This window comes from Triticum dicoccoides, chromosome 3B, assembly GCF_002162155.2.
Source record: "Triticum dicoccoides isolate Atlit2015 ecotype Zavitan chromosome 3B, WEW_v2.0, whole genome shotgun sequence".
Taxonomy (NCBI): domain Eukaryota; kingdom Viridiplantae; phylum Streptophyta; class Magnoliopsida; order Poales; family Poaceae; genus Triticum; species Triticum dicoccoides.
In genome coordinates, this window is record NC_041385.1 from 788,364,474 (window position 1) to 788,378,391 (window position 13,918).

Sequence of the window (13,918 nt, forward strand, 5' to 3'; positions counted from 1 at the left end):
CCCCGACCCCGCCTCGCCGCCGTCTCCCCCGACCCTTCCTCGCTGTTCCTCGGTGCCGCCGTCTCCCCCGACCCCATCTCTCTCCCCGGCCGCCCTCTGTAAGCATTCTCCCCTTTCGACCCCTCTTGTTTGCTTAGTATGAAACCTAGCTATTTAGTGCTATAGTATGAACCCTAGGATATTTTTAGTGCTAGTTAGTTAATTGCAATTAGTATTAACCCTATTTATTTAGGTAGTACGAACCCTAGTTAAAAAATGGATACCTATAGGGTAATTAGGGTAGTAGTTCCTAGGTACTCCCTCCGTCTGGAAATACTTGTCGGAGAAATGGATGAAAATGGGTGTATCTAGAACGAAATTGCGTCTAGATACATTCATTCCTTCGACAAGTATTTTCGGACGGAAGGAGTAGTAATTAGTTTTGTAAGAACTAGGTACTAATTAGCTAGGTACTAGTTTATTTTTATTTATAGTAAGTTTATTTTCAGTAAGAACTAATTGAATTAATAGAACTAGTTAGTAAGAACTAGTTGCTATTGTTTTAGTTAAAGCAATTTTTCCCGCATCGACGTGGACGATGCCTATCCCGCATCCTCGTCGTCGAGTCGACGGAAGAGGACACCTGCTTGACCAGATGGGCCATGTCCGGGACTGGGCTCCGCCGGGGTGGTACCGGGAGGCGCTACCTACCGCGGGGCGCAGGTTGGTGAGGAGCCAGCCTGTCGTTGACCCGAACCTTCTTTGGTGGCGGTCGCGTGGGCCAGTGATAGTCCAGAGGCTCGAGGACCCCGCGGAGGTGGTGCGTCACCGTGTCAGTGAGGAGGACGCGCACGTCCGTCGCTACTTGTTTGCGTTGGAGCACAAGTTCTCTAATACCTGGCAGGTTCTCCAGGGATCTCACTGGAGCTATGATCCCGTGATGGTTCCTTCTCTGTGGGTGTTCACCGCCCACGTCGATATCCGTCGTGTGCTAGGGTTTTAGTTGTATTAGTGATGTTATATGTATGACACTATTCGGGGTGTATTAAAGATAATATTCGACGATGTACGAACACGCATGAGATGATTTACTCTTGCTTATTCAATGCATGCTAATTTGAGTCCTATAAGATATTTTGAAATGTATATCTTCTGTTGCTCAAATAGGATATGTGCTTGCCCAAGTGGCCGGTCATGTTTGCAGGTTACACCTCCGAGTGGCCTATGTTTTGCCGGAGTGTTGATTAATTTCTGTTCCGGCAAATTTCATGCGCTCGATATGTCCTATTTTAGCAAAGGTCATGCTGGATATTTCCGTGAATTTTGGCATGACTTGTGCCAGAATATGTAGGAAATATCGAGCGCCCCGGATTTGTGTGTTGAGTATCCTGGTAGTTGTCTTCGATCGATTTTCAATTAATGTTTTAACTATGAACATAGGAAATGTCTGACGACGAAAAGGATTTTGGTATTTGCAAATACTGCGAATACGAGCGCGGCCTGTGCGACGAAATCTTCCTAGATGATGATAGGCGCTTCAGCATCAAGCTGGACGAGAACTTCGAAGTGGATACAGTAAATCAGAACGACAAGTCTTTTTTCGTAATTAAGCATGACATATGCTTCATTTGCTTCAACTTATAATTTGTTTTTACTATCCTACTAGCATATCCCCTGCCATGCAAGAGTTTTTGTATTGGATAAGATAGGTTGCAGTCGTACTATGGAGGTAAAGAAATTTTACTTGAAGACCGAGCATGGTTATATTTTCCACGCAAAATCATACAATTCAGACGACTACACCTATTTTGGATGCAAAACATGACGAGCACTATGCAAGACTTATGCATTTGAGCCTGATATGATTATCACCTTTGATATTCGTCCGGAAGATGATATTGAAGGTAATACCGACATCTGGGTCGATGTGCAGACGCCTCCAGGTATATCAAAATGTGAGTTTCTCAACCATATTTATGTCTTTGATATTTTTTATTCGAAAATAGTTGACAATTAATTTCTATTGATAGCTTACTTCGGTGCAAGCAAACATGTCCAGCGCTTGGTAGATAGGACCGTATACTGTGCCGGGGCTGAACTCAACTGCGAGGAGCTTAGTCATTATGTTTCATGGCTTGCGGATCTTGATACTGTCAAGACAAATTTTCTTCCTGGATTTAGAAATGTTAGTACTGAAAATGTGCGACCAATAGTGTTCGTAATGAACTACGGTCACATCTATTTAGGAAGGATGGTAAGATTTTTAATGTTTGTCCAGCTAAACTTCATTGCTAAGTATGTTACCATACGATGTTCTTCAACAGGGAGTTCCGATGAATGTTGTGCCTTATGGGATCGAGACTAAAGGTACCATGAGTATTATTAGCTTACGGCCAAGATATCCTACAGATTACTTTAGTGCATTCAAGATTAGCGACGGATGCTTAATAGTGCAAGACTGGACCAAATATGTGATGGTGAACGCAGAGAAGTACTATGGGGCAGCAAACAGATGCGCTACCCACGATTAGGAGACATATTCATCTGCATGCTCCAACTTGATCAAGGAGGAGAGCTATACATGTTTTATGTTATTTTACCTGCGAGAGAGCAGCAGGAGTGATTAGCTAGCTAGAAATGAGTTTGAAGATCATGATATGCTACACTATTACTATGATGATAAAATAGCTAGTGTTGGTGGTAATTACTATGATGATTATTATTAGCTAGTGTTAGTGGTGATTAAATAAATATTGTTGGTGATAATGACTATGATGATGATTAAATAGATTGTGCTGGCGGATTAGATTTAAGTGGAGGCAATATGTGGTGCACATCGAAAGTACTACTAGTCCAAACTAGATCAAGTTTGGATTAGTAGTATACTTTTGACATGCACCACATATTGCCTCCACTTGAACCTAATCCACCTTCATTTGACACACTATTATCGACATAATGATGTAAACCTTATAACTGGTAATGTACCAATATTTGTACGATGGAGAGAAAACCGCATAAATACACTGAAAATAAAAAATAAAAAATGAATACTAGTAGTGATGGAGGGAAAACGCGCTGCCACTAGTTTCATTAGCAGTAGCGTGGGGTTGAACAAACGCTGCAGCTATTTGTCCTAGCAGTAGCGCGCGCCGGCACGCGTTACTGCTAAGCAATAGTTGTAGCGCCTTATTAGTAGCGCGCCTACCCGTGCTACTAGTGAGCACAAAACCAGCGCTACTGCTAGGGTTTTCCCTAGTAGTGAAACATTACTTCAGATTAACTATAATCATATAGGGTAGCTCATATGTATATTGTATTCAACATCAAAGAAGACAGATTACATCTTGGCCACTACAATGAACCCGAAGTGCAGGGGGTGGACTAGTCACAACTTATCTTGGAGCATGAGGATATATGTTGGTGATGATGGAGAAGAATTCAACGTCAGACAGAGTTACAGAACAAGGCTCAAAACGAATATCGTCTCGGAATAGCGAAGTTGCTGCGCTGGGAAAATGTGATCTTATTTGAAGTAGGTTTGGAAAGAATATAAGGCATCGGGAACAAAAGCCACCCCGAGGGGGTGATCATAGGGCCTAGGCATTCCCTAGGCGTCCACCTTATGATGGTGCCTACATATTTTTGGCGAAAGAGATGTACTAGAAGGAACCTGAACCTGCATTAATTCAACAGTGCAAGCATGTATAAGATTACAATAGGACCATAAACTAAACGAAAGTGACAGACTATTCTGTGTCTTTTATAGACAAGACCCTCGAAGCAAGATGGAAAGTGCAATCGGGGTCAAAGTTTCTCCACCACGCAAAGGGCCTCACCATTTTCCGGGAACTACAACACTTGGTACTGAAGACGTCGGAGATTCCATGTCGCGACTCCGTGATGAAGAAATGTTGCCTCCTGTAAGGCTCCATGTCCAGGAGGTAAAGATATGTCCGCCCTTCGGCCTGAAGATGCGATGGCGAGGTGAAGCAGACCGGCGTCCGACTGTCTTACCTGGCGCAATAGCACCTAGGCCCTATGGGCCCCTCTAGGTGCTGTCCTTGGTCCCCTGGTCCTCTTTCGATGCAAAAATCCCACTAGTTTTTGTCGGAATTTGTTGGTGCTTTCGTATCATGAGTTCTCAATTTGCTTTTTAAAAAAGTAGAAAACATGACCTCGACTGAATTTCCTCAAAAAGCTTAAATGATATTACAAACTTACAGAATAATAGGAATCAAACATTCACAATTATAGATACGTCTGAGATGTATCAAAACATATGCCCAATTGGATGTCGCCCGTTGGTGGGGTAGTCGAGCTAGTTGATTCGACCCTCCCAGGCGTCGGCAATGGTCCTGAACTAGAGCACGAGTTAACGCTGGAGGTGTGTGAGGAGAAAGTCCGTAAAGGCATCGTTAGCCACCTTCACCCAAAAGCGTGTCCCTAGCAAGGCCACTACTGGCTTGTCGGATGCCCCCTTCATATTCTATGGAGATCTCGGCCAGGCTCTCTATGGCCACATAATACAGTTTGGCCTGTCATGCCGGCTTTTACGCGCGAGGTGCCAAATGTGCCTACACACACGGGTGATGCGCTCGCGGGCCTTGCAGGTGGCGACGGTTCAAGAGGAGGAGCAACGGCCGGCACCGCGAGGGAGTTGCCACTCTGGTAAATTTAATCCGGATGTTTTTTGGCAGAGCATCCCGTGAAGGCATTTTTCTATTTTGGTGTTTTTGAAATATTCGAATTATAGAGACCACAAGGATTTATTGCGATCGAATTAAACAACACCGATGGTAAGAGTCATTTCTTTCTTTTTAATCAGGAAAATATATGATCTTAATATGTGGCGCATTATGTACTGGGCCGCCAGCATACCGTTGTTTAAAGCACGTTGTTGTCTCCTTCGTTGGCTCTATATATTCACATTGCATGTATGCATTACACTTACCACAACCCCTGCTTGATGTAGCTCTCGTCCGGTTGGTAAAAATAGCTTTTGTCAGTGTTGTTTTATCGATAAACTAGACTAGAGATAAAAGGAGAAACAAAAATCAATTATGAGAGTTAGATCTGTGCAATGCTGCTTGGAATAGAAGGCATCGGGAAACCCATCAAACGTAGCTCGTGCACCGTCTGCTCGGAAGTTTTCGGCGTGGCGATCAACTACCCAGAAGTCATGAGTCCCACTGGCTATCGCTTCGAAAAGCTACTCACCGATAGTCTTCCATTGCGTTGACAGTTTTAAACCTTGCCACTGGAACTCCGTGGCGCGGTACTACTTTGCGTTTGTAGATGCTAGGGCGAGCTCCCGAGCCGCCCATCTCCGACTAGCTTGACTGATGATTCTTCAGCTAGAGGACAACGAGTGCAGTGCTTCCGGTTGCAGGGTAATCAAACTAATAATACTTGATAACTTCTGGGCGCCCCTATTCCTTGCCTCTGATTAGACGTCGAGAAATTATTGGTACTAGGAGTACTGGTACCTGTTACCAGGCTTCTTGAATTATTACTCCTCTTCTCGGTTCTCATAGATGCATGACCTGAAAAATTTCCTTGCTACTAGCGCCTTTGTGAATGTAGAAGGTTCTCCTCTTTTTCTTTCTTGGGTCCAAAGAAGAACTGCGCCAGAAAGTGCACTGTATGCAGCTGGAACTCCACAACAGAATTTTCTATTCTCCACTTTGTGGGTCGACCTTCATAATGCGCAGCCAGCACACTTTATTAGCTTCATCTGTCCTTCACAGTTTAGCTTCATCATCTCCTGATGATTATCAGCCTAAAGCCTCTGGCCTTGCCACTCTGCAAAGGAATTAATAAACTTTCAAGACATGACCCAAGTGCAGGGCATGTGATCCCATAGCTTAATTAACTTTCTGGTATCTAATGAACGATGCATCGACCAACCAAGACCATTGACTGCTGTCTTGAAACCAGCGGATTATTATTTTTCCCTGTTGAAAAGAGTATAATTGTTTTGCGCTGTACTATCTCGTTTGCTCGCTGAGGCCTTCGTGCATGTTCAAAGTCAGAACGATTCACGCACTGTTGTCCTGGCGTACCATGCACGGTCGATCAAATGACACAGAGCACCACACTTTTTTTCGATAAAAGGAATATATTAATATGGCGAAGATACCAACTACATCTAGCCTCTGCAACAACGCAGTACCCTACTGGCACTACGAATGCACACTGCCAAAAAAATTAAATAAGAAGAAGCTAAAAAAAGAAAAGTCCGGCTACACTGATCTAGTCCTTGAAGCAGCAGTACAAACACCACCAAGACAACACCCGAAGTCCAAATTCTCCAAAAGCGACGCCTTCAAGAAGGAAATAGTGCACAAGCGCCGTCGTCGCCCGATCATAGATCATAGGTTTTCACCCTGAAGGAAGTCCTCGCCCTCAAAACAATGTCTTCAAAAAGGCCATTGTCAGGCACAACCAATTAAGGCCAGACCTTGGATTTTCACCCTGAAGGGTAAGACCTTGAACTTCTCCTGTGTTGTCACCCCCACTTGCATGCCGCTGCTACGAGTCCCGAAACACCAAGCAAATTCTTCGTTACCGCAAAGACTCGAACCACCTTTGCTAGTCCTCAGACTTCATCATGAAACGAAAAGACATATCCAATGGTGGCAACAAGTAGCAGAGCTTCGGGCCGCTCCCTCCAGAAACCAAATGGTCGGAAAAAACATGGGTACACACGACAGAATCCCGTTCGATCCAACAATCTCCAAGCATGAAGCGCCCATGGGAGTTCGCCGGCGGAGTCTTCTGAAACTTGACACTCCGGTCAGATCAAGGAGGACAAGCATCAAGCAGATCTTCGTCCTGACGTGAGAAGAACCATAGGACCGCCGCCTTTATTAGGCAGAACAATGGCCCTCACGCCATCGCCCGCCGGCTCCCAACAACAAACCGCCGTGCCGCCCTCGCGGCCACACTGGTCGCCAAGGTCGCTGATGAAGACCGAGGCCGCCGCCCCAGCATCCCTCTCCGCCGAGTGCACCTCGCTGTCCAGGGCCGCCGATCTACAGCAGCCAGAGATCCGGTCGCATGGGAATGGAAGGCCCTCACCGCCACACGCCACACGAGGAGATGAAGGTCCACCGCCGCCGTAAGCCACGCAGGCTTAGCCCGGGGGATTCCTCTGGCGGCGATAGGGGACGGAGGTGGAGGGAGCGGGGTGGCGGCGGCTGAGATATGAATTGCCCGTGCCGCCCCCTGGGGCGACGCGAGTGAGGGAGGTGGAGTGGCACGCTTTTTACCGCTTCGATGGTACTACTTGCGGTTTGTACCGCTATCTTACTGCCCTGGTGACACTGAGGTCACGCGTTAGTTGGCCCCCACGGCCGCTTTCCATTTGGCATCTAATGACAGGAAGAAGGCATCGGCCAGGTTCGAGCATGGCCGAGATGGGATCCGTGAGGAGCCTTTGCTATCAGCGTAGCTAGCTCTTCACGTGCACTGTCCACTTGCGACCCTGCAGTGTTATCTTTGTAACTGTAGTGTCAAAGTAATTTAATGAGATTCATCGGTTTATCTTCAATCTCCGTTAGTTTTAGCGTGTGTAAATTTAGCTATGGATGCGTCCTCTAGACAAAACACAAAGCTAAGTGACTACCATCAACCCATCTGTAGGAGTAGGTTGCCAGGAATAAAGCAAGAAATTAACCTGTGGTGGTGATTCATCCGATGCATTAGGGAATAATAATTAGGATTATGTTTGCTGCCGGTTGTTTGGATGAACTCGGGGCTACCAGCAGAGCATGTACGTGTTTGTCCTTTTCATCGAGAAGATTCGCCTGATTTTAGACGAGTTGCGGGAAGAAAAGCTACCCAATGTAGATTAAGGACTTAGGTAGGCAGTCGGCCATTCACGTGCTTGCGTGCTTGCTAGCCGCGGATGCCGAGGTTGCCAGTGCGAGTTAGGATGGAGGGAGCTTGGAAAAAAGAAAACTAATCTCTCGGTTTTTTTTTCTTCTATGCCTGCCCTAAAGCTCTCACTTACATTTACGAAAGATAATTTTGAGTATCTAAGAGCATCTGCAGCAACTTTTGTATGTTTGATTGTGTATATGTCCATATAGACAATGGTCTAAATAGATAGTTTTATTTACACAACCAGTTTTCTAGCAGATTGTCAATATACAGATTGCCTATATTATATCTCCTATATTTGACTACCATCTTAACCATTAAAATGGCTGTGTGTACAAAATGTAGATAATATTTTGGCAATGCAAAAACGCTCTCTAGCAGATTGTCTACATAGTGCATATTTTGGCAATGTCTACGAATTGTCCACATTTAGGCAATGTCCACCCATATTTAGAAAACGTCGAGCGGTAGACCATTGTATAGACAATTTGCTAGAGAGCATTTTTTTCCTCATAGTGTATGTCTCATGTAGACAACTGTCTGGACAATCTGTTGGTGATGCCTTAACAGAGCATAAGAACATACTATAAGGAGAGTTTTGAGTTTTTGACAGATTTAATACTGTCTCGCTATCTCGCTCTCTCATGATGTTTGTGTCACCATCACTGATCGAGCACATTGTTAGTTTGACCTCAAAAGCGTGAGGGAGTGAGAGGCAAACGTAGAGACAGCAAGAAAGGCGGTGATGACCTATCAGGTTCTTGTCGTTTTTAACTTAGGCGTGGGTGGCCTTTGGCTCTCTTGGCGTCGGCATAGGGCCAGCGAGGACTTTTCAGCAGGTAGTGACGGTTTTGTCGGAAAGTGTGCCTTTACTCAGCGTGGCAGCCTTTTTTTTGCGGGTCCTGGGTGAAAGACTATGATCTCATAACACATGGTATGTTGGAAAAGATAAAATAAAAGTAGTTGGCAGTTGCATCGCATATTACTCTAACACTGCATTTGGATGTCTCCATTGGAGGCCTGGAATCTGAATTGGTATTCCTAAATTTCAATTCATATGTTTGGTTGGACGCCGAATTTCCGGACTGAAATGAAGCGAAAAAGCTGGCCGAATTACCTCTCATGTGAAGTGCCCGTCCACAATACAGAGCCATCCCGCTTCGAATCTTGCTGAAATAAGCATCCCCGTAAAACATACCGCTTAGTCGGTCTCTTCCCACGACTGTCGGAGTTTCCCATACACGAGGAGCTGCACCTGCACGAGAATTGGCCCATCACGCTCGCCGACATCACTCCATCCCGGTCGTGGATGGCCGGCTAATCGTCGGGGAGGGCTGCATCCTGTGCTCCTCACGGCTGCTTGGCCGGCCCCATTCAGGGCACAACTCATGCACACCGTCAATTCAATTGTATGGCATCCAAACGTAATATTGGTATTGCTTGCTTATCTAATTCCAACCCGCAATATTTTGTACATCCAAACATCTATATTGGTATTGGAGCCCATTGCAATAGAAAGGTTGATTTGGTATTGGATTCAATGCAATTCAGAGGCTCCCAATGGAGACATCCAAATGAAGCGTAAGGGGAAAAAAGTTAAGCCTGTGAGCCCACATTAACCTTTTTATGCAAAGACCTCGAACAAGAAATTATATGTACAAACCTCCATTCATCTCTTCTCTAATCTCTAATCTATAATATACTTACAAAAATCTAGTGTTCTCTATTTCGCTATAGCTTCATCTGTCACACCTCACCCTGTAGGCCGATCGAACGAACGAAAAACCCGCCATCGGACCCTTCAGTGAATGGAACGAGCATCGGGCATTTCAGGTTCAGTCGCTTCTAGCCACCTCATTCTACTCGGTTGGACCTCCTTGCAATTCTGATGGCCCATCTGAATCTACCTATTTATTTTACTCTTGGGCATCAATCCATGACCGAAATATGCACCCTCCCTTGGAAAACAAATGTGCCATGTTTTCATTTCTCCTCCTTTATTTTTGGATGTGCCATCCCATTTTTTTAGCCCAAAGTAAATCATGTTCACTTAGCTAATTCAGAGTTTTTTTTTTTGCAAATACCTGATCCAGAGATTTTATATTGAACAAAGCTAATCTAGAGTTAATATGCTGTAGAATCACCCGACAAATCCAGTGCTAAGTAACTTATTACCTCATTTATTCATTCTACTCGTGTCATTAAATTATCCTGTTTTTGGTAGATGCAACATCGCTAAATTTGCGAACCGAAAGTAGATGGGTGTTGAGCCTTCTTACTCTTTGACACTAGAAAATGTAATATTGAATATTTGTTTGCTGTCCATGGATATCTATTGCGTTTGTCAGCCTTTTCTTTCGTGTAATGTTTCTTATAGAGGCCCTTATATAAAAGACATGCCCTCCCTGCTGATATAGCAAGACATATCCCTGGACGACAAACCCTAAGGAGTACTACGTGTTTGCTGAATCTAGCACTGTAGCTCCTGCCTGTTCATCTCCTCAGACCATATTAGTACGCAGAAAAACAACACAAATGAATCGGGACAAGGGAAAATAGGGATACAATGAGCACCAAGAGGGGACTCAGAGACATCTGAAAGCATGGGGGGTGCATATCTGGATTGAGTCGTGGTTGCTATGGACCGTGCCATTGCTATGGACTTGTTGCCCTCTAAGAGCAACTCTAGCAGACCCCGTATCCCGCCGACCCGTAAAACTCGTTTGCAGTTCGCGCAAAACCATTTTTGCGTGCCGGCGCGGGCTGGCACAGATGCAGACCCCCCAAACGGGTTCTGCTCAGGCACCACCGCGAAGACCCGCAAACATAAAAACTGCAAATCTCGCATTTGACATAGGTTTGGCAAACAAGTTCAAATTCATACCACATAAACAGTTTGCGCGCAAATAAAATGGAAGTTCATAATGCAAAAGAGCGCATGCAAAAGGTTTGCGACCATGTTCGGCATCATCTTGGGGGTCGATCTTCACTCCGCGTCATGGAATCCACCTCCACCGAATTGAAGTTCATTGGCGCCACCGAATCCACCTCCCTCGCTTGTTGCAAGTCCCGCACCGAAATCATCCACATTGCCATCATATGGAGCAGAGAAAACATCACCAGAACTTGAACACGGACCGGCCGAAGCTACCATTCTTCTCTTCAAGATCTCTCTCCTTGCCATATCATGCCATGTTTTGGTGAGGTCGTTCATGTCATTGCGGTTCATTGACATGATCTTGTTCTCTTCGGCGAGCAACAATGACATCGATTTGTTCTCGGAGGCGCGTGCTTTTCTCTCCTCAATGGCAGCTTTGCGGAGCCCCTCTTCCTTGAGCATTTGCCACTTTTCTTGCTTCGATCTTTGGCTCTTCCCACTCTTTGATTGCGATTCCTCAAACGTTTCCGCTTCGATCTCCTCCAATTTGTCCGCACAACCATGATCATCCACACCGCCGTCCGTTTAATTGTAGTCGAATGGTTTGAAAGGGGCTTGATCAATGTCAACCGCGTTCGTATGCAACAAGCTCACGAACTCGGTTGTTGCATTGTTCGAAGCACCGCTATAGAGAACGATAACAAGTCACGAGCCATCGACACTAATGGCGAAAATAGAAGGGAATCACTAGACCGAAGAGGCATACCTTGCAGCCATTTCGTCGAACACCTCGCTCGCGGGGGGAGCGGAACCGTTGAACGGCATCGCCGGAGCACCTCCTCGTGGGGGGATGGAGTGAGAGGTTGAAGAAGGTGGCTTTCTTTTAGCCGAAACCTTCCTCCGCTTTACGCCTACGGTCTTGCGCCCGGAGCGAGAGGTGGCCTGGAGTGAGAGGTTGAAGTTGGTGCCCGGAGCGCGGGCCGTCGTGACGGGGGCAGCCAGATTCCCGCCCTGCACAACCACGTTGCCCTGCCGCTTGCGGGCCGGTGTTTGGGCGACGGCGGCGGGGGCAACATGGCCGGCGACGAGATCCGCCCGAGGGGAAGGAGCATGCGCGACCTTGACGGTGACGGGGGACAGCACGGGAGCGTCCATGGCAGCGAGGAACGGCCTGAGAGGAGGAACCGGAGCTTGCGGAGGGGGCAATGGTGGTGGAGGGTGCGGGGAGCGGGAAAGGGCGCGCGAAAATGTCCCTCCCGCCAAATCTCGCGCCGGGTGGGGGTTCAGCTCGGATCGGCCTCCCAACCCGTGAAGATGGAGGTTGGGGGAGAAGATTTTCCGCGCCCTCCAAAAATAATTTGCGGACCGGGCCAGGATGCGGGGTCTGCTCGGGCTGCTTTTCTGGTCCCGACCCGCAATTTGGCGGTTATTTTGTCGGCCGAGGCAGGATGCGGGATCTGCTAGAGTTGCTCTAATGAATCATACTTTTCCCGGTAACTTAGCCCAGTAATGCAACAAAAATATTTTCTAACAATGAAGGGCTAATTTGTCTTCCCCGCTAGCTTCGTGAAATCTTTGGTGCATAACATGTTTCCATCGGTAACCAATCAAGACACGAGCCATGCTCGTGTGGTCAGCACAGACGACGGTGAGTGAGACCAAAAATGTAAATCTGCAACGCTTGGGAAGGTAGTACATGCTGTACTTGTCGTCTTTATCTATCAAAAAATTTGAATTCATTTATTCTGGAGTATCGTAAACATTTCTATGTATCTATAATTTTTTCAATAATATGTTGATTTGTAGGCTACATTTAAAAAAAATTCAGGCCCAACGAAAACTATAACAACAAAAAGTAAGCCTCCTTTTTTTTCAAGAACAAAAAGTAAGCCCCTTAAATCCATGTATTTGCTTTTATACCTTTTCCGCCGGAATAATGTGTGGTATTTCTTTTTAAACTTCAAATAAATATATGTTGATAGAAATTAGTATGCATATTTTAATACTACAAATCTCTCTCTATATACATATATAATCTCAGCTAAAAGTGTGCCTGCAGTTTTCCGAAAAAACAGGGGAATATGGAAATTAGTTATTTGTGCAGTGACAGTTCTCAACATATACTCCTGCATTTATAATCCGATAGTTTTCAATTAAACTTTACTATGTAGGAGTAGTTTACAGGAACAACTTCAAAAGAACGACAAACATGTTGCCTATAGACTAGCAAGATTTGACATGGCTCTTTAGATGCAACTAATTAGGGCCCCTGGCAAGGCAATATCTTTGTTTTGCACAGGAATTCAATGGTGAAGACAGATCTGAATTTTGACGCGCGGTTTGGAAGATATAGCTTTTTCAAAATTTGAAAACCGAAACAAATGCATATGTGATTTTTTTTTTCCAATGGATGTGACTTGTGTGAATGCTTTAAATGCTAAAAGAGACATGGGCTAGTCGACAAAAACTACACACATGTATGCCTGGTAATCCCTAAATAGTGCGCTAAGGGATAAAAAATTTATGTTTTAGGCCGGCCGCTCGCGCAGGCCAGCGAGCAGCCGGCCGCTACGTACACTCGTCCAACTTTTTTATGGAAAATCTAGTTATCCGAGAATGGCAACTTTCTGTTTGGATGGCATGTTTTAGTTTTTTGAAGTTTTTTTTCATGCCACATGTACGGCACCCTCGATCGGCCTCAAAAAATAATCATCCCCGCTACAGGGGCTGGCAGCCCAGCGGTATATCCGGACCTGGGAGAATGAGCCCAGGACGAGAGGAAGGTGATAGCTTGACGTCGGCAAGGCCGCTCCGCTGGGATATCCGGCGAGAGGAGATGGATGCGGTGGATTGGCGGCTGCGCGTCGGCGTGCTCGCGCCCGAGAGAAGTGGCGACGGCTGGGCAGAGTGGCTGTCGAAAGCAGGCGGGGTGGCGGCTGGGTTCCGTCTCCGACGCCTTCTCCTCTTACTCGCACGCCGTCGCTAGGGAGAAGCAGAGGGCCTGGAACGGATGAGGGTGACATCCGGAACAGGAGACGGCCTGTTCTTCCTTCTCCTTCGGGTTAGCAATCCCACCAGCTTCCAGCTTCTCTACCAAATTCGTGCCCTATTCATAGCAAACATGGCAACTCTCGACGCAAGTAATAATAGGGTGTCCTATTCTCAGCTGACCTC